The following is a 20,545-nucleotide window of genomic DNA, read 5'->3' on the forward strand; positions in this document are numbered from 1 at the left end:
AAAAATAAAGTTTTTAAAAGGTAAAGAATATTTAAGTAAGATTTCTTCTCCCCTTTCCTTCAAATCTCCATTCTCATTTCATAGAAGTAAACCATTCTTAACAATTTCCTGGATAATTCTTCCAGAAATTATGCATGTCCAAACAAATATAAAATCTATTGGTTGCTTAAAAATTCTATAAATGGGATCATATTATACAAAATATTCTACTACTACTGTTCACATAGATACATTTTATTCTTTTGAATGACTTCATGGTTGTATCACAAACCTTTTGGCTTTGAGTAACAGAAGCAGGGAATGTACTGAAGGAGTGTCAGACAAGGCTTCCAAATTGTCAGAACCAAGGCAGGCCAGGGAATCATCATCCTGTTTTAGCTGAAGCACCCAGGCCAGTGTGTTGCCATCACTGTCCTTGGACACTGTCAGGAATAAATTCCAACTGTTCCTTTGTTATAGTGTTACTTCTTAAGGTTCAGAGTCCCATTGAGACTATGCACAATGGGGAAGTACCCCAAATAGAAAGAAGTGACTGGATGTTGGAAAACTTAAAAAATGATACATTTGCATTACATTGGTATTCTGTTGTATAAACATGCGATAATTTATGTATTAATAACTAGCCACTTCTTGGTGAATATTCAGGTTGTCATATTCAGTTTTTACTAGCAAAAACCACTGCTGCAAAGAAAATTATTTATGTGTGTCTTTGTGCATTTTTGTAAGTATATCTGTGAGATTAATTTCAAGAAGACTGCGCTGGATCAGAGAGTATATATATTTAACATTTTGATGTAGTGCCGGGTGTGGTGGCTTATGCCTGTAATTCCAAAACTGAGAGGCTGAGATGGGCAGATCGCTTGAGCTCACGAGTTCAACATCAGCCGGGGCAACATTTTTTTCATGGGCAAAACCCCAAGAAGAAAATATGAAAACAAATACAAAATAAATAAAAAGAAAAAAGAAAATTAGCTGGGTGTGGTATTGCACGCCTGTAGTTCTAGCTACTCAAGAGGCTGAGGAAGGAGAATGGTTTGAGCTGGGTAGGCAGAGGTTGCAGAGATCGTGCCACTGCACACGAGCCTAGGCGACAGAGCCAGAGCTTGTCTCTAAATAAATAAATAAATACAATTGTGATGTATATTGTAATTCGTCCTTAGAAGTTTTCACTGGTTTACACTCCCATCTACAAAGTGAACTGACTTTTAACTTACAAGATACAAAGTTATTTATGGCCATGTATTCAGCAACAGCCACAAAGTGTCACACCAGGTGAAAAAGGAAGTCCAAGTTACTGAGGTTTAGAGTTTCAATATTTATCAGGTAAGCATAGCCACCAAAGCCATTTTTGTTCTGAAAGCATTTGCTGATCCCGAGAAAGCATTTTTTAAGGTTAAGCTGTATCATTGGTGGCTTCACATATGAGGACAGAATTCTTAGCTTGTTGTCCGTCAAGGACGGGGAATCAGATAAACCACTTTTCTAGTTTGAATGGAACCCCTAAGGGCATAAGAGGGAACTTGAACTAAGCCAGCCCTCACATAGCCTTGCCACCCAGCTTCTAGGTCTAGGGAACGTAGACCGAGATCTTTCATCATTATGGTTCTCAAGTAATAGTGCCATCAGGCAGCTGGCAGAAGCAAGTGAAAATTTTCTGTCGAGGAAGATGTTATCATCCTGAACATCAAAATAGTCCTCTAAATAACTTTTTATGTAATGACTAGCACATAGGATTAAAACCAGGTTCACAAGGAAATAAGATACCATGAAAAGAATTAGCAAAAGCCATATACAACAAAACTGTCAAAGCCATGAGATGTTGGAATTTCAGATGCAGAATATAAAACACTATTTACTATTCAAAAAGAAATAGAAGCCAAGATAATAACGTCACAATAGGCCAGGCACGGTGGCTCACACCTGTAATCCTAGCACTTTGGGAGGCCGAGGCAGGCAGATCACCAGGTCAGGAGTTCAAGACCAGCCTGACCAACATAGTGAAAACCCATCTCTACTAAAAATACAAAAAATTAGTTGGGTGTGGTGGCGGGCGCCTGTAATCTCAGCTACTTGGGAGGCTGAGGCAGGAGAATTGCTTGAACCCAGGAGGCAGAGCTTGCAGTGAGCTGAGATTGTGCCAGTGCACTCCAGCCTGGGTGACAGAGCGAGACTCTGTCTCAAAAAACAAAAAAAGTCAGTAAGTAGACACTGTCAAAAGTGACAGCAGGCCAGGCGTGGTGGCTCACACCTGTAATCCCAGCACTTTGGGAGGCTGAGGCAGATGGATCATGAGGTCAGGAGATCGAGACCATCCTGGCTAACACAGTGAAATCCCGTCTTTACTAAAAATTCAAAAAAATTAGCTGGGCATGGTGGCGGGTGCCTGTAGTCCCAGCTACTCAGGAGGCTAGGCAGGAGAATGGCGTGAACCCGGGAGGCGCAGCTTGCAGTGAGCCAAGATTGCGCCACTGCACTCCAGCTTGGGTGACAGAACGAGACTCCGTATCAAAAAAAAAAAAAAAACAAAAGTGACAACAGATTTGAAAAAACCCAAATAGACGTTCTAGAACCAAAACATACAATAATCAAAAACAATAATGCAGTGGATGAATTTAAAGCAGATTACCTAGCAAGAGAGAAATAGTGGACTAGAAGATAGAATAGAAGAAAATTCTCCAGAATAAACTGTCAAGAGATTTTAAAAATGTAAAATATAGAGAAGATGGTTAGAGAATTAAAAAGACCCAGTGACAAGTTCTAATATACATTTTTAAAAGTTTTGTTTTTTTTTTTTTCAAGTTTTTTCTTGCTGCATTGCCCAGGCTGGAGTGCAGTGGCTATTCCCAGGTGAGATCATGGCACACTGTGGCCTCAAACTCCTGGCCTCAAGTGATCCTCCCACCTCAAGTATGTAGGTGGGACTGCACCCAGCTTTAATGTACATTTAATTGGAATTTCAAAATGAGTGGAACAAGAATGGTGCAGAAGCAATATTTGAAGAGATAATTGCTGATCATTTTCTAGAACTGCAGAAAGATGAATTTGCAGATTCAAAAGTATATGGCCTTGAAGAAAAGCTAAAAACTGAGCAAGCATCCATCTTGTAAGTCAGACCACATTTTGTAAGTCAGAGAAAACACAGCAAAATAATTCTAAAGAAGATAAAGAGAAGCTAGGCATGGTGGTGCATGCCTATAGTCCAAGCTGCTTGGAAGGCTGCAGTGGGAAGATTGCTTGAGTTGGAGGCCAGCCTGGGCAACATAGTGAGACCCTTCCTACCCTGTCTCTAAAACAAATAAAATAAATAGAAAGAAAGAATGAAAAGAGTAGAAGTTAATAAAGTATAAAGCAAATGTATAGTAGGGAAAATCAATGAAACCAAAGTATGTTTCTTAGAAAAGATTAATAAAAATGATAATACTCTGATTAGGTTGATCAAGAAAAGGAAGACAGGAATAAAGAAAGGAGCACAAATAACCAAAATCAAGAATTAAAAAGAGGGGACTGGGCACAGTCTTTAACCCCAGTACTTTGGGGAGCTGAGGCGGGCAAATCACTTGAGCTTTGGAGTTTGAGACCAGCCTGGGCAACATGGCCAAATGCCATCTCTACAAAAATTAGCCAGGTGTGGTGGTGTGCTCCTGTAGTCCCAGCCACTCAGGATGCTGAGGTAGGAGGATGGCTTGAGCCCTGGAGCGGGGAGGCTGCAGTGAGCCTAGATCATGCCACTGTACTTCAGCCTAGGGGACACAGTGAGACCCTGTCTCAAAAAAAAAAAAGAAAAAAAGTGCTTAAAAAAAAAAAGAGTGAAAAAGGGAGATTGTATACTCATTAACAAAATAATGATACTATAAATATTTTTTTAATTTTTTTTGAGATGGAGTCTCACTCTGTTCCGTTGCCCATGCTGGAGTGCAGTGGCACGATCTCAGCTCACTGTGACCTCTGCCTCCCAGGTTCAAGGGATCCTCCTACCTCAGCCCCCCTAGTACCTGGGATTACAGGCACGCACCACCATGCCCAGCTAATTTTTTGTATTTTTAGTAGAGACGAGGTTTCACCATGTTGGCCAGGCTGGTCTCGAACTCCTGACCTCAGGTGATCCACGTGCCTTGATCCCCCAAAGTGCTGGGATTACAGGTGTGAGCCTCCGTGCCTGGTCACTATGCATAATTTTAAACCAAAATTTTGAAAATTTAGGTGAATGGATAAATGTATCAGTAATATAACTATTAGTAAAAACGGAGGCCAGGCACGGTGGCTCACACCTGTAATCCCAGCACTTTGGGAGGCTGAGGTGGGTGGATCACGAGATCAGGAGATCGAGACCATCCTGGCTAACACGGTGAAACCCCGTCTCTACTAAAAATACAAAAAATTACCCGGGCGTGGTGGTGGGTGCCTGTAGTCCCAGCTGCTCTGGAGGCTGAGGCAGGAGAATGGGGTGAACCTGGGAGGCGGAGCTTGCAGCGAGCCGAGATCGCGCCACTACACTCCAACCTGGGTGACAGAGCAAGACTCCATTTCAAAAAAAAAAAAATTGGAGCCATCTCAGCGTGGTGGCTCAGGCCTGTAATCCCAGCACTTTGGGAGGCCAAGGCGGGAGGATCACCTGAGGTCAAAAGTTCGAGACCAGTCTGGCCAACATGGCGAAACCCCGTCTCTACTAAAAATACAAAAATTAGCTAGGCATGGTGGCCCATGTCTATAGATAGTCTCAGCTGCTTGGGAGACTGAAGCAGGAGAATCGCTTGAACCCGGGAGGCGGAGGTTGCAGTGAGTGGAGATCGTACCATTGCACTCCAGTCTGATTGAAAGAGTGAGACTCCATTTCAAAAAACAAAAAAAATGGAATCAGCAGTTAAACTCTGCCCTTAAAGAAAACTAGCCCGTCACTAGGAGTATACCAAGCACTTAAGAGAAAGAGTTAATATTACACAAATGCTTCCTGAGAATAGAAAGAGATTAGCAAAACAAAAAACCTGACAGTGACATTATGAGAAAGGAAAAATCACAAGCCCTTTTACTCAGGAAAATTTCTACATTTTACTATGAAAAATTCCCAACTATATATTAGCAAAGCACAATCCAATATTTTACTTGTTATTGTAGTATAACAAACTACCAAAGTTTTGTGGCTTAGAACAACTGATTTTTTTTTCCAGGGATTCTGTGGGTCAGAAGTTTGGACTGGGCACAACAAGCATAGCTTGTTTCTGTTTCTGTCTAGGCACCCAGCTGGGAAGACTCAGAGGAGGGCTTGGAATCGAGCCCTTGGCTTGTTGATTTTTGTCATGTCAATTTCTTCTTTTTCTTTTTTCTTTCTTTCTTTTTTCTTTTTTTTTTTTTTTGAGACAGGATCTTGCTCTGTTGCCTAGGCTGGAGTACAGTGGCATAATCATAGCTCATTGTAGCCTCAGCCTCCTGGACTCAAGCAATCCTCCTACCTCAGCCTCCTGAGTGGCTGTGACTATGGGCACATGACACTACACCTCACTAATTTTTGTATTTTTTTGTAGAGACGAGGTCTTACTGTGTTGCCCAGGCTGGTCTAAAACTCCTGGGCTCACGTAATACTTCCACTTCAGCCTCCCAAAGTGCTGGGATTACAGGCATGAGCCACTGCACCTGGCCGTCTGTCTTACCAGTTTCGAAAATTTCTTTGTGGGTTAAGGAAATAAGCTATTTATATTGATAGGAAATATAATTTCTTCTAGTTCGACGTTTGATTTTTATTTTGCTCATCATGCTTTTTGCCATGCAGAATATTTTTATACATTGTCACATTTATTAATATTTCTTTCAATGACTTCTGGATTTTATATCATAGTATTTGGAAATACCTTCTCCGTTGTGAGGTCATAAAATGTGCCATTTGTTTTTCTAGTGCTTATATGGTTTCATATTTTTGCATTTAGATTTGTGGATCCACCAGGAGCTATTTTTGGGGTGAGGTATAAGACTATTAACCTCACTTTTCTCAGTCAGATGGAGAGATCAATTTTGACTGTGGAGAAGGGGGCTCTGGTAAAGTATCTTGATCATCTCTTAGGGGGATCATGGGATTGTGAGGAATTACTCTCTTTTCACCCAAAGGAATTGGAATGAGCATCTGAAGTCAAAGCTGCCTCTCCCCTACAGCAGGTGGGAAAAATGATTTTAAACTGAATCCTTTTTCACTACTCCTTCTCATTTCCTGAGACTTTCTGCTACTGTGGTATCACTGGCCTCATGACGTTATGATTTTGATCTCATTTTTGTTCTGTTTTAAAGTGTTTTTTTTTTCTGATGTCATGAAAGGACACAGCTTCATTTTATGTATAAGCTCTCTCTAAGTTGTGATATAGTGTGAGTTATTGTGAATTCTATTCTAGCTATTATTATTATTATTATTATTAGAGATGGGGTCTTGCTATGTTTTCCACAGCCAGAACCAGAGCTCCTGGGCTCAAGCCTCCTGCCTCAGCCTCTTGAGTAGCTGGGACTACACATGTGCCCAGCTTTAGCCATGATTTCTAGGATCAGTTTTGGAGGGCTTTCCTTTCTCATTTTTTTTGTTTGATCCCAAGTCCATCTCAGGCAGTGGTCTTTCTGTAACTTTCTATAACTCTCCATTCATTTATTATATTATAAGGTAGGCTGTGAATATAGGAGGAAACAGACTTTCATGATCATGATTTCACATTCCTGTCATTGTTCCAGATGTGTATAAACCTCTCAGACCTTTGAGGTTTGGTTTAAGATAAGTCCTTTGAACAACCAGTAAAAATCATTAATGGAAATAAAGAAAATCAGCAGTTCTTTTTCTTCATTAGGACATCTTGACCTTGATGTGAATACTACTATGCTACTTGGTCTTGAATGAATGACACCAACTTTGACGTGGGCGCTTATGAAATTATTTTAAAGCATCATTTAAAAATTACCTATTTCACCATTCTAACTAAAGCAATAGCTTTCGTGTGTTAGTGAGTTTTTTTCTAATATCTGCTTATGCTCATTAAGTGCCTTCTGTTTGTCAGGCCTTCTGCTAGTGTTCAGACTATAGAGTTGAATAAAATACAAAATTTTCCATCTACTAAGGGAGGTAGAATATAACAAGTAGTTATAATGTACTATGCTGGGAACTATAATGGAAGTGTTATTGGGGGCATGTATTGGTCAGGATTCTTAGTAGCAAACAACAATATTCACTGTAGTTGGCTTAAGCAGAAAGGTAGTTTAACATCGGTGCTTGGATGTTACACAGATGGAAGTGAAGCAGTCACGGACAATATTTCCATGAGAAATGGCCAGCCCCACTAAGGGGGACTCTTCTGGAGAAAAACCACTGCTGCCTTTACCAGCACAGGTAATGTCAGATACTGGACATCAGAAACTGTCCCATAACAGTCCTAGAACATGGGCTTATAATTTTCTTTACATTTTCTAGTGCAGTTAGCCCATTTATAGTCTTTATATCCTTCATGCCCTTCATTGGTTTATAGCAGCTGCCACTGAGTTTGAAAAAGGCCTGACTTTAATATGTACTTTACCTCGGGCAATCATAGGTGATTGATTGATTGATTGATTGATTTTGAGACAGAGTCTTGCTCTGTCGCCCAGGCTAGAGTGCAGTGGCACAATCTCGGCTTACTATAACCTCCGCACTGGAGCCTGGGTGACAGAGTGAGACCCTGTCTGAAAACAAAGCAGTAAGTAACTCTGATATAAATGTCCCTCTTGTTTATAAGTCAATGTATGCACATTTTGTAGCGCTTGGTATGTATGATCCAAAAGCACTTAAAGATAACGTTTTGTATTTTTTCTTTTTGTAGAAGTAATGCTATATTTTATTATAAAATACTAATTGAAAATACCAATAAGAAAATAAAAATTACCTGCAGTGTCATCATCCTGATATACTACTGATTAATAGTTTCTTCCATTTTTTTCTACTTTCCATTTTACAAACATGAGCCCCTTCTATATACAGGGGCTTACCTTAACATTAAAGTGAGACTCTTTTTTTTTTTGAGACGAAGTCTCAGTCTGTCGCCCAGGCTGGAGTGCGGTGGCGCAACCTCTGCCGCCCAGGTTCAAGCGGTTCTCCTGCCTCTGCCTCCCGAGTAGCTGGGATTACAGGCACCTGCCACCGCGCCTGGCTAATTTTTTGTAATTTTAGTAGAGACAGGGTTTCACCATCTTGGCCAGGCTGGTCTTGAGCTCCTGACTTTGTGATCCACCTGCCTCTGCCTCCCAAAATGCTGGGGATTACAGGCGTGAGCCACCGCGCCCAGCCCTTATGTGACATTTTTTAAATGTCATCAGATATTCTTCGATAGTATTACTTATCGTGACTGTGTAATATTCCATTCTGTAGATCTACCAAAGTTTATTTAACTACTCCCTAATTGTGGACTTTAAGGATTTTCAGTTTTACAGTATTTTGAATAGTGCTGAAGTGAATAACTTTAAGTCAAGTCTTTGCACACACATCTATAGTGGTTTCTTTTGGATAGATTCTTAGATGCGAAATGAGTGGGTCAGAGAGCATTTACATTTTTTAATTAAGAAACTTTATTTTTTAGACCAGTTGTAGGTTCCCAGTGAAACTGCACAGCAAGTACAGAGAGGTCCCATATACCCTGTACATTTTTAAGGATTCTAGCACATATTGTCAAATTGCCCTTTAGGAATGTTGTACCATTTTCTATTTTCACCTACATTTTCTCTTATTTCCACAACACTGAGAAGTATCATTTAAAAGAAATCTTGATAAGGCACATGTCTAGTAGAATATCTATTCCAGTCAAGGTAAGACTAAATTTTCTTTCTCCTGAAATGTATATTTACATTATTCAGTCCGTTATTATTTATTGTGGTTGGTGATCACACAATTCCACCAGCCTTCCTTCTTTTGCCAATGTAACAAAAATTATAAAAGTAATACATAGACACAAAAATAAACACTCCAGGACAGAAAGATATAGTGATGAAAGTAAAAAAAATCCCCACTTGCTTTAGCCAGGCCTTCTGAAAGCTGTTTTTTACTTTAATAGTTTTTCGTAATTGTGGTGGTTACCTCCAAAACTGTAAATAAAATATACATAAACATGTAATTTTTATTTTTATTTTTTGTTATTTTATTTTTATTTTATTTATTTATTTTTTTGGGATGGAGTTTCACTCTTGTTGTCCAGGCTGGAGTGCAGTGGCGTGATCTTGGCTCACTGCAGCCTCTGCCTCCCGGGTTCAAGAGATTCTCCTGCCTCAGCCTCCCAAGTAGCTGGGATTATAGGCATGCACCACCATGCCAGGCTAATTTTGTATTTTTAATGGAGACGGGGTTTCACCATGTTGGTCAGGCTGGTCTTGAATTCCTGACCTCAAGTGATCCCGCCTGCCTCAGCCTCCCAAAGTGCTGGGATTACAGGTGTGAACTTTGCCATATCTCACACTCCCCGTGTAATCCTGCTGTCCAGAGATACACAATTTGGTATATTGTATATCCTTTTAGAGATTTAAATGTAGGCTGGGTTCAGTGACTCACACCTGTAATCCCAGCACTTTGGGAGGCCAAGGCATGAGGATTACTTGAGACCAGAAGTTCGAGACCAGCCTGGCAACATAGTAAGACCTTGTCTCCACAAAAAATGAAAAAAAAAATAGCCAGGAATAGTGGTGCGTGTCTGTAGTCCTAGTTATTCCAGAGGTTGAGTTGTGGGAGAATCACTTGAGACTAGAAGTTTGAGGTTACAGTGAGCTGTGATGATATCACTGCACTCCTGCCTGAGTTACAGTGCAAGACCCTGTCTCGAATAAATGAATAAATATAGCAGTAACAACAAAACATGGACTGTGAGCCAGGTACTATGCATTGTCTTGTTAAATCCTCATAGTGTCTGAGATGGGGGCCTGTTTACTAAAACGTAAACTTGAACCTTATGGCTAACTGGTGACTTGCCTAAACATTTCCAGTATTTGCTATGATAAGTTGTATGCAATAAATAAGATATATCTAATTATGTGTTCTTGTGTGATCATCTCTATTTAATACATTTCCACAACTAGGATGGTTTGGTTTAAAAAGTGCACATTTAAACTATTTAAACTTTTGATTCATCTTGAGAGAGGTAGTTTAGAGTGTGGACTTTGTCGTCACACATACCAGTATTTAGATTCCGACTGCCAGTTACTGGCCACTCACTAAAATGAAACTGTACATCAGTTTGCCTATCTCTAAAGTGGAAGGATAACAGAAACCTCATACGGCTGTGAAGATTAAATGAGATGCTGCTGCAGTGTCCCTGGCTAGTATGTACCACCTGGGAAGAATGGTGTCCAAGATAGACCAGGCCCCTCATCTCACAGAACTGATATTTTAATGTGGGACAGGAGGAGGCAGCAGTGAAAGACAGGCGGTAAAGAAATTAATGAACAACAAAAAAAGTGGTGCTGTATGGACACTTAAACAGAAAGTGATGTGATAGGTAGATGGGTGGTTATTTATTTTATTTTATTTTTTTGAGACGGAGTCTCGCTGTGTCGCCCAGGCTGGAGTGCAGTGGCGCGATCTCGGCTCACTGCAAGCTCCACCTCCCGGGTTCACGCCATTCTCCCGCCTGGGTGGTTATTTTAGGTTGGGTGGCTTGGGAAAGTTTTTCTGAAGAAGTGACATCTCAGCTAAGGTCTCAATGATAAGGATAGTTTTATAATTCAAAAATTCCTAGAAATAAAAACATGGGATCAAACATTACATGCTTTAGGCCAGGCACAGTGGCTCACGCCTGTAATTCCAGTACTTCAGGAGGCCGAGGCGAGTGGATCACTTGAGGCCAGGAGTTTGAGACCAGCCTGGCCAACATGGTGAAACCCTATCTGTACTAAAAATACAAAAATTAGCCAGATGTGGTGATGCAGGCCTGTAATCCCAGCTACTTGGGAGGCTAAGGCAGGAGAATTGCTTGAACCCAGGAGGCGGAGGTTGCAGTGAGCTGAGGTTGTGCTCTCACTACAGCCTATGTAATAGAGTGAGACTCAAATAATAATAGTAATAATAATAATAATAACAACAAAGTGACCTGAAGAAATTTCTAAATAATTTACATTCTATGTATAGACACGCCTCTTTTTCTTTACCATGACCAGAACTTTTTTTCCTAATGTTAAAAAAAGTGGGGTTGTTCAAAGATTGTCTTAGGGACCTTCTAATGAGCTTTACTGGCAGAGGGAAAAGACAAGAAAACATGTAAGTCCCTTTTAGGAATCTCTTCTATTTCCTCTCGCCATGTTAACTGTCTACCATCACCCATTGTACTATAAACCTTTGTCTTCACTTTACTGGCCTTTTTCTCTACACCATATCCTGCCTGCATTATATGACTGGAAGCTGCCAACATGCATGTTAACTAACAAGCACTTTTTCGTCTTTAGAATTAGGCAATGCCTGGGTCAGGGGAGATGCAAGATTCAGATCAGCAATGCTTTTGCTGTAAACACAAGGCAGCTTTTAGAGTAGACTGGTTTTTCCAAACACATTCATTGGCAAGGCTGTAACACCTTCTGTGAGTTAAAACTGTGCAGAAGGCTCTGCACGTGGGTTTGTTACAGTTGAGCCTTTTTCCTGTATGGCATGCAATGGGCGCATTGGGCATTGGTGAACACCGTACACTACCATTGCTTCTCCCCAGAATTCATAGGTAGTAAGACCTCTTTTGTTTGTAATGCCTGTATAATTACACATTGTTTGTGGATCTGTTCTGAAAGCCTTTAATCATTGTATGTTAATTGCACTGTAAGAAACGTTCTCTTTGTAGGTCTTGAGCGGGCCTCAGCATCTTTACAACAATACACATGTTTTTGTTTGTTTGTTGTGAGACGGAGTCTCACTCTGTCGCCCAGGCTGGAGTGCAGTGGCATAATCTCAGATCATTATAACCTCCGCCTCCCAGGTTCAAGCAATTCTCCTGCCTCAGCCTCCCCAGTAGCCAGGATTACAGGCGCCCACCACCACACCCGGCTAATTTTTTTGTGTGTTTAGTAAAGACAGGGTTTCACCATGTTGGTCAGGCTGGTCTCGAACTCCTGACCTCAAATAATCCACCTGCCTTGGCCTCCCAAAGTGCTGGGATTCAGGCATGAGCCACTTTCCCAGGTCAATATACATGTTAAATTACAGACATCATCCAGTTACTGTTTTGTTCACGTATGGGGCAAGTGTATATTTTTATATAATATACAGGTATTATAATCTAATTTCTGATTCAAGCCTTAAAGAAAATATGTAGTTCAAACTTGGAAATAAATGGATTAAAAGTCACTTGTTCTTAAAATGTGGTTTCTTTTTATAATCTTTTAAAATTCAGCAACTTAAATAAAACATCCTGAGGGCAACATGTGTTAGTGAGGGGGACTGGGGGTGGCGTGGGGAGGGAGTGTGTTTGATGAAATTGTCCAGGAGCAAAGCACCACTTACTTGAAGCCCAGAGATTTGTCATCCAAATATGTGCAGATTGCTGGTGCTATAAATAGTTTGAACTCAAGTAAACAGCCTCTTCCCCCTAACTGCTGCTTGGCCATTATTCAGATGCCAGCACAGACTGAGGAGCATCTCACACCAGGCTTAAGGCTCTTGTGCCCAAATGTTGGGCTGCTTCTCTTGTGGGGAGAGCTTCAGCTACCCTGACTTGAGATGACTGAGGGTCACATGTTCACCCTCTTTAGTTATCCCACATTTGGCTTCCACCCCTATGCAACCTGATGTACAGTTTCATAAACATGCCTCTGCTCTGATGAGTAGCACTGTTCTAAGAAGATTCCTGGCAACTATTAAAAAGCCCTGGGGCCCCATGGCTGTTGACTGAAGTAGATTTAGGAAGCACAGAAGTTCTTTTTTCAGGGCAGAGGCACGCATGTCTCATTTCTTTCTTTGGAACTAAGTAGAGTGGCACTGGTTGTCAGAACTGCTGCAGACTGCCTGTGCCAGCAACTCATCTGCTCTGTGCCAGGCAGGCAGGCTGCTGACATTTCAAGAGTCCCTTTGAGGACTCAAGCAACATGCTGTCATTAGAGCAACTGAGGACATTCCATGGTTTATTAGTATATTTCCTTTGGAAAAAATGTCCCCCCCCCCCCCCCTTTTTTAAATTCCTGCTTCGGCTGCATTGCTGCATTCATGTACAGTGACTCTTATGACAAATGCCCATGAGGAGATTATGACTGATTTAACATTTTGTTGTTGAGGGGAAATAAGGAATGGTAGAAGAAATACTAGATTAAGGATCAGGAGCCTGGATTCTTGCGCAAGTTACCTAACTTTTCTTAGGTTTGATTTCTTCATTTGTCAAAAAGATAGTCATGTCCCTCCTGTTTCTTGGGGTTGATGAGAAAATTTATGTAAAGGTACTTTCTGGACTATACCAAACAAATGGAATGCAAAGGAGAAGTAGGGTAATGGAAGGAGCTTGGTGTTTGAGTCTCACAGGCTTAACCCACACTGTGACCTCAAGCAAATGGCTAATGTCTCTCAGCCTCAACCTTTTCATCTGTAAAATGGGAATATCTATACTTGCCTTGCAGGAATGTTAGAAGGATTAGAAGTAACATATGTAAAGCACTGACAAATGGCAAACAATTGTTTAATAGCAATAATTGTTATTATTACACTTAATGTGGAGATATTCACTCTGGGTGATTTAGGATTCTAAACCTGAGGAAGTATTCAGTTTATAAATGTAGAGATTAGCAAAAGGCCCTGCTAGTAACTGATAGTAGCAACTGATAATAGCTACCTTTAAAAAATCCAAGTAATACATGAATATGACTTTTTAAAAAATCTCTGAGTCCAGAAAGGCATCTGTCTCCTGCTTACCTCCCCACCCTGAGGCAGCCATTTTATTTTTCTGCTTTTACTTCTTTTGGTGGTTACTGCTATTTCTCTAAATCATATTACTCCCATTTCCTTTTTTAAATGAATTTTGTTTTTGTCAGAATGGTACATGCAAATAGTTTGCCTTAGTCTTTTTTAAGGTCAAATATCATAAAAGATTTATAATAAAAACCATCTGTTCCTTGCCCCCTCCCTTTCTTTACCCTTCCTCCTATCCTGCTCCCAAGAGCATACACTTTTGATCCTTTTAGGCGTTTGATCTAGCATTTATCTCTCTATATCTAAATAATATGCTTATTGAGATATCTGGGGTTTTTTTTAATTGTATTACAGAAATTTTCAAACATGTACGAAACTAGAAAGAATAGTATAATTAATCCTCATGTACTACCCATTACCCAGCTTCAAAAATCAACAACCCATGACCAGTCTTGTTTCATCTGTGCTGGTAGCCATTTTTCCCTGCCACTAGATTATTTTGGAGTAAATTCTAGATGTCATTTTATCAGTAATTACCTTAGCTTTTTTTTTTTTTTTTTTTGCAACAGAGTCTCACTCTGTTGCCCAGGCTGGCGTGTAGTGGTGCAATCTTGGCTCACTGCAACCTCCACCTCCCTGGTTCAAGCAATTCTCCTGTCTCAGCCTCCCAAGTAGCTGGGACTACAGGCACACGCTACCACGCCCGGCTAATTTTTTTATTTGTAGGAGAGATGAGGTTTTACCATATTGGGCTGGTCTGGAACTCCTGACCTGAGGTGATCTACCTGCCTTGGCCTCCCAAAGTGTTGGGGTTACAGGCATGAGCTACTGTGCCCAGCCTTTTAAGGGAATAAGGATTCCTTTTAAAATATAACCACACTACTATCCCACATAAAATAATAATCTATTATTATTAGCAGTGACTCCATGTTTTTTTAGTTCCAATCAGATCCAAACAAGGACCTCACATTACCATACTGCTTTTTCTTGACTCATCAGTTTTTTGTTTGTTTTTGAGATAGTCTCGCTCTGTTGCCCAGGCTGGAGTGCAATGGCACCATCTCAGCTCACTGCAACCTCCGCCTCCCAAGGTTCAAGTAGTTCTCCTGCCTCAGCCTCCCAAGTACCTGGGATTACAGGCATGTGCCACCATGCCTGGCTAATTTTTGTATTTTTATTTTTGAGACGGAGTCTGGCTGTCACCCAGGCTGGAGTGCAATGGCATGGTCTCAGCTCACTGCAACCTCTGCATCCTGGGTTCAAATGATGCTCCTGCCTCTGCCCCCTGAGTAGCTGAGATTACAGGCACCTGCTACCACGCCCAGCTAATTTTTGTAATTTTAGTAGAGATGGGGTTTGCCATGTTGGCCAGGCTGGTCTTGAAACTTGAACTCCTGTCATGCAGTTGGTTTTCATCAGACATCCTGTCATGCTTTATTTGACCACTGACAATCACTAATAAAAGACTTCTTTAAGGGGTAGGTCTCAGTTCATCTGTTTGTCCCATACGCCTCTGTCCTGCCTGGGAAGCTGCTGGGTACTAGAAGGGTACTAAGGTACTAAGTGGAAGATCCTTTAGGGCACATGAGCAGGAGCAGCAGTTAGACTGAGGGCCCTTCACATGTTAGCATAAGGTGGCCAGTCTCTTACTAGAAGCCCTAGATCAATCCTAGGCAGTTCATTCAATTTATTTAAAGAGGCCTCCTGTCTTTGGCTATGGTTCTACAAAGCTTTTGGGCCCTCTGTGTGCTTCAGGTATGGGATAGAGGAGCTGGTGGCACAGGACCTTCAGTGGATCCCTTCATTTTTTGGCCCTTCTGAATCTTCTCCACGCCTGCTGTCTTCAGGTCCAGAGCCTCCCTGGGGTCCCACACGTTTCCTTGTCTCTCATTTCCAATGGTGCTTTCTTGTCCTTGTGCTCCAGACTTTAGTTTCTGTCATCATACCTCTCTGATCTGAACTTTTTCTATCTTCTGGAAATTATTTGAAATGAAATCCCTTGTTCTCCAATGATCCTTCTTTCAGCAAGAAGGCCCAATTTGTAGTTCAGAAGACATGGTGCTTTTTACAAAAAGTATGTCATTGTTTTACCATAAACTGGACTAAGTAGAGTGTGTGTGTGTTTAGAAAATATTTATTGAGTTTCCTATTTTATGGCAGGCACTCTTCTAGGCACTTGGGATAGATGTTTTCAGTGAACCAGGGAGACATACTGTTGACCTTGTGGAGTTTACAGTCTGATGGGGAAACACATGGACCATGTACTTATAAATATGTTAAGGGTTATGAGAAGAGACATAGGGGTACCATGAGACCATTACAGCAGGGGGAGCTAACGTGGCTCAGAGAAAAGGGCACCCTAGGGAAGTGACATTTAATCTGAAATCTGATGGCTGAGTAGGAGTTAACCAAAATAAGAGGGAAGAGCCCTTCAAATTTGTATTTCAAAGTGCAGTAGCAAGTGAGAGTCTCAGACCAACAGAGAGTAGCAAGTGAGCGTCTCAAACCTTCTCCTGTTGGAGCACCAGGCTGTACTACCTCAGGATAGTCCCTTGCCTTCTTTGGATCTGGCATTCCTCACCCCTAAAATGAGGAGACCACATGCTCCTTTCAGCTGCAAAAATCAGTGAGTCCAAGACTGTTTAAAGTTAAGGTCACTGTTGAAGTGAAGGTCCATCTATCCCAAAACAGCTGTAGTTGGAAACTTATCTCAAGCTAGTGGGAAGTGGTTTGAAAAAAGGCAGGGAGGGGACAGTGTGATATCCTGTGAACCTGTCCAGTTTCTAGCCACATAATCACTGGGGTCAGGCTTCTCTTATCCTTCCAGCTCTTCTTCAGAGACACCAAATCAGCAGTCCAAAGGGGACCACAAAGTGGATCCTCAGGACATCGAACCCTGAAGAAAAAGCAGCCATGTGTACTCCAAAACCAAAAAAAATACGTCCAGCAGTATCTTAGTCATCTTTTGTGGGTTTGGTTCTCCGCCCCTCAAAAATGACTTAAGTTTCTGAATTCAAAACTGTGTGTGTGTGTGTGTGTGTGTGTGTGTGTGTATGTGTTTTGATACAGATTATTATTCTGTCACCCAGGCTGGAATGCTGTGGCATGATCTCAGCTCACTGCAACCTCTGCCTCCCAGGTTCAAGCAATTCTCCTGCCTCAGCCTCATGAGCCTTCTGAGTAGCTGGGACTACAGGTGTGCACCACCACACCCAGCTAATTTTTTGTGTTTTTTAGTAGAGACGGGGTTTCACCATGTTGACCAGGCTGGTCTCAAACTCCTGACCTCAAGTGACCTGCCCACCTCTGCCTCCCAAAGTGCTGGGATTACAGGTGTCAGCCACCACACTTGACCAAGAACATTGTTTTAAGTGTAAGTGTGGTTCCTTCTCTGGGGCCTTACACTAGGATTGTGGTGAGATGATGTATTGTTCTCCTTCCTTTTTTCCTGTTCTTCTGTATTTTCTTATCTTTTTATAATAAGCAATTATGATTATAGTTAGAACAAAATCTACTTTTATTCATAAATCTCAATCAATATGCTTCTCAATTAATTGTGTAGAGAAAACATGGACCTTCTAACTGCTTGGCATAGTGAATAAGTGAGTTGGAAATGGTATGGCAGCTGAAACCCGCCTTTGATAGGGTGATGAGCGATTGCACTGTACAGCAGCTATGTGGACTAGAAAGTGGGTAGTGGTGGCCAGCATTTCTTTATTCATATACTCCTTCAACAGATATCCGTCAGTTGCTAGCTGATGTAGTTGGAATGTTTAACGATATTGATGGATATCTGTTGGATGTCATGTTGAAATGGGAACCCCAGTGTTGGAAGTGGGGCCTGGTGGGAGGTGTGTGGGTTATGGGTACGGATCTCATGAATGGCGTGATCTCCTCCCCGTTGTAATGAGTGAGTTCTTGTTCGGTTAGTTCAAGTGAGAACTGGTTATTTTTTAATTTAAAAAAAATTTATTGGCCAGGCGTGGTGGCTCACGCCTGTAATCCCGGAACCTTGGGAGGCCCAGGCGGGTGGATCATGAGGTCAGGAGATCGAGACCATCCTGGTTAACAAAATGAAACCCCATCTCTACTAAACATACAAGAAATTTAGCCAGGCATGGTGGTGGGCGCCTGTAGTCCCAGTTAGTCGGGAGGCTGACTCAGGAGAATGGTGTGAACCAGGGAGGTGGAGCTTGCAGTGAGCCAAGATGGCGCCACTGCACTCCAGCCTGGCAACAGAGCGAGACTCCATCTCAAAAAAAAAAAAAGCATGGGACTACATGTGTGCACCACCATGCCCAGCTAAATTTTTGTATTTTTAGTAGAGATGATGTTTCACCATGTTGGCCAGGCTGGTCTCGAACTCCTGACCTCAGGTGATCTGCCTGCCTCGGCCTCCCAAAGTGCTGGGATTACAGGTGTGAGCCACCGTGCCTGGCCCTGGTTGTTTAAAAAGAGCCTGGCACTTCTCCCTCTCACACTTGCTCCCTCTCTTGCCGTGTGACATTCCGGCTCTCCTTTCCCTCTACCATGTCTAAAAGCTTCCTAAGGCCTCACCAGAAGCAGATGCTGGTGCCATGCTTGTTAAACAGTCTGTAGAACCGTGAACCAAATAAACCTATTTTCTTCATAAATTGTTCGGCTGCAGGCCAGGCGCGGTGGCTCACGCCTGTAATCCCAGCACTTTGGGAGGCCGAGGCGGGCGGATCACAAGGTCAGGAGATCGAGACCACAGTGAAACCCCGTCTCTACTAAAAATACAAAAAATTAGCCGGGCGCGGTGGCGGGCGCCTGTAGTCCCAGCTACTCAGGAGGCTGAGGCAGGACAATGGCGTGAACCCGGGAGGCGGAGCTTGCAGTGAGCCAAGATCGCGCCACTGCACTCCAGCCTGGGCGACAGCGCGAGACTCCGTCTCAAAAAAAAAAAAAAAGACTCATAAAAAAAAAATTGTTCGGCCTCAGGTATTCCTTTATAGCAATGCAAAACGGACTAACACTCTGCCCCAACAAATTAATCAATCTGTGTCTGTGATTTTCTCATGTGTCAGGCAGGGATAATAATTATACCTACCTCATAGAGCTCCTTATGGGATTAAATTAGGTAATTTATATAAAGCAATTAGCATACAACTGGGCACACCTGTAATCACAACACTTTGGGAGGCCAACGCAGGCAGATCACTTGAGATCAGGAGTTCAAAACCAATCTGGGCATATGACGAGACCCCCGTCTCTACAACATAAATAAAATAAACAGAATATTACCTGGTATATGGTAAATATCCAATGTTAGTTTTGGAGTTTGTTTATGAATTTCCTTATTTTAATAAGTATCTCATGTACAAAATGCTGCTAAATTAGACACAGATCTTTTCCTTAAGAAGTTAGGATTCTGGCAGAGAAAAAAGACCTGCCCCCAAATAAATATGTGTCAACAGAAAAAAGGGTGTGTTTCTTAAGAAACAGAGAGTACTAAGGAAATTCAGAGGAAGGAGAGACCCCTTCTAAACTGGGGGTAGAGGGTGGAATTAAACAGCCAGAGTTTCCTTCATCCTCAAAGGAGCTGATACTACTGTCTGTGAAAAATAGCCAAGATTCCTGAAGGGAAGCCCTTTAAGAGGCGGTAGTGCAAGGGGGTTGTGGATTCAGGACTGGCCCCACACAGTCCCTAGTTAGAGCGCAGGCTGTGCCCCTTGCTCCCGTGAGCCTTTGAGCAGGTTAGTCTGCTCACCATGCATCTGTTGCTACAGCTGTAAGATGTGAATATTAATAATATCTCCTGTACCTGATTATTGTGAGGATGACATTAAGTGGTGTTTATAGAGTGCTCAGTGCACAGCGTGGCCCCCGCCCACATAAGTGTGTCCAGTATTGTCAGTTAAAGAAGAAATGAATGTGTCAGTGTTGCTTTGGTTCTGTCTTCCGGGATTCTGTCACAGACATAGAATTACTCAGTTCACAAGGGAAGTGATACAAAGTACATGTTGTTGAAGAAAATGATGTTGTTTTTATGAATGGGCTCCTTACTATTATTTTTGTTCAAGTAACAAAACATGATTCAAAGCACCCATCTCAAGAGCCCAGCCTCATTTCCTGACGCCTACTCAGGCTTCTGGAATAAAGGCTCAGCCAAACAATGGCCCCGACCTCCAGTCCCTCCAAACTGAGTGCTGCTGCTGAGAACAGGCCTGACAGCTCTGGGTGGGCTTTTGTTCGTTACTCATCCTGACATTCTGGAGAAATACAGGACCCTCTTTATTTAAAATGACTTTATTTCATTGTCACATCACCATTAGGGCAAAGGATGATGAAACGGTCAGAATTAGACAAGAAGTATTCAAGTATTTTTCAATGTATAGTATGTGCCAGGCACATAACCAACACAAGAACCTTGGAGAGTAAGGCTATTCTTCTTCTCATTTTACACTGGGAAACCAAGGCACAGCAAGAAGGTCTAGCGTCCAGAAGGAAGCCCAGATCTCTCCGAGCTGTGAGCGACTGCTCTCTGTGGGTTACCAGAATGGTGGTTTTTTTTGGTTTTTTTTTTTTTTTTTTTTTTAAGACAGAGTCTCACTCTGTCACCCAAGCTGGAGTGCAGTGGTGCAATCTCGGCTCACTGCAACCTCCGCCTCCCATGTTCAAGCAATTCTTCTGCCTCAGCCTCCCAAGTAGCTGGGATTACAGGCGCACACCACC

General features: G+C 42.0%; 1 protein-coding gene across 14 annotated transcripts in view; it reads left to right on the forward strand.

Moving 5' to 3' along the window:
- PKIG (cAMP-dependent protein kinase inhibitor gamma) overlaps positions 1-20,545 on the forward strand; it is an 89,071-nt gene that overhangs the window by 30,625 nt on the left and 37,901 nt on the right. For 5 of the 14 annotated variants that reach the window (XR_004179086.1, XR_004179079.1, XR_004179082.1 and 2 more), the window contains one exon: positions 7,250-7,351. The exons of the other annotated variants lie outside the window; for them this stretch is intronic. The gene's annotated coding sequence lies outside the window, so the exon portion shown is untranslated. The remainder of the gene's footprint in view (positions 1-7,249; positions 7,352-20,545) is intronic. 14 annotated transcript variants of the gene reach the window in all.

Source organism: Papio anubis, chromosome 16 (genome assembly GCF_008728515.1).
Source record: "Papio anubis isolate 15944 chromosome 16, Panubis1.0, whole genome shotgun sequence".
NCBI lineage: Eukaryota > Metazoa > Chordata > Mammalia > Primates > Cercopithecidae > Papio > Papio anubis.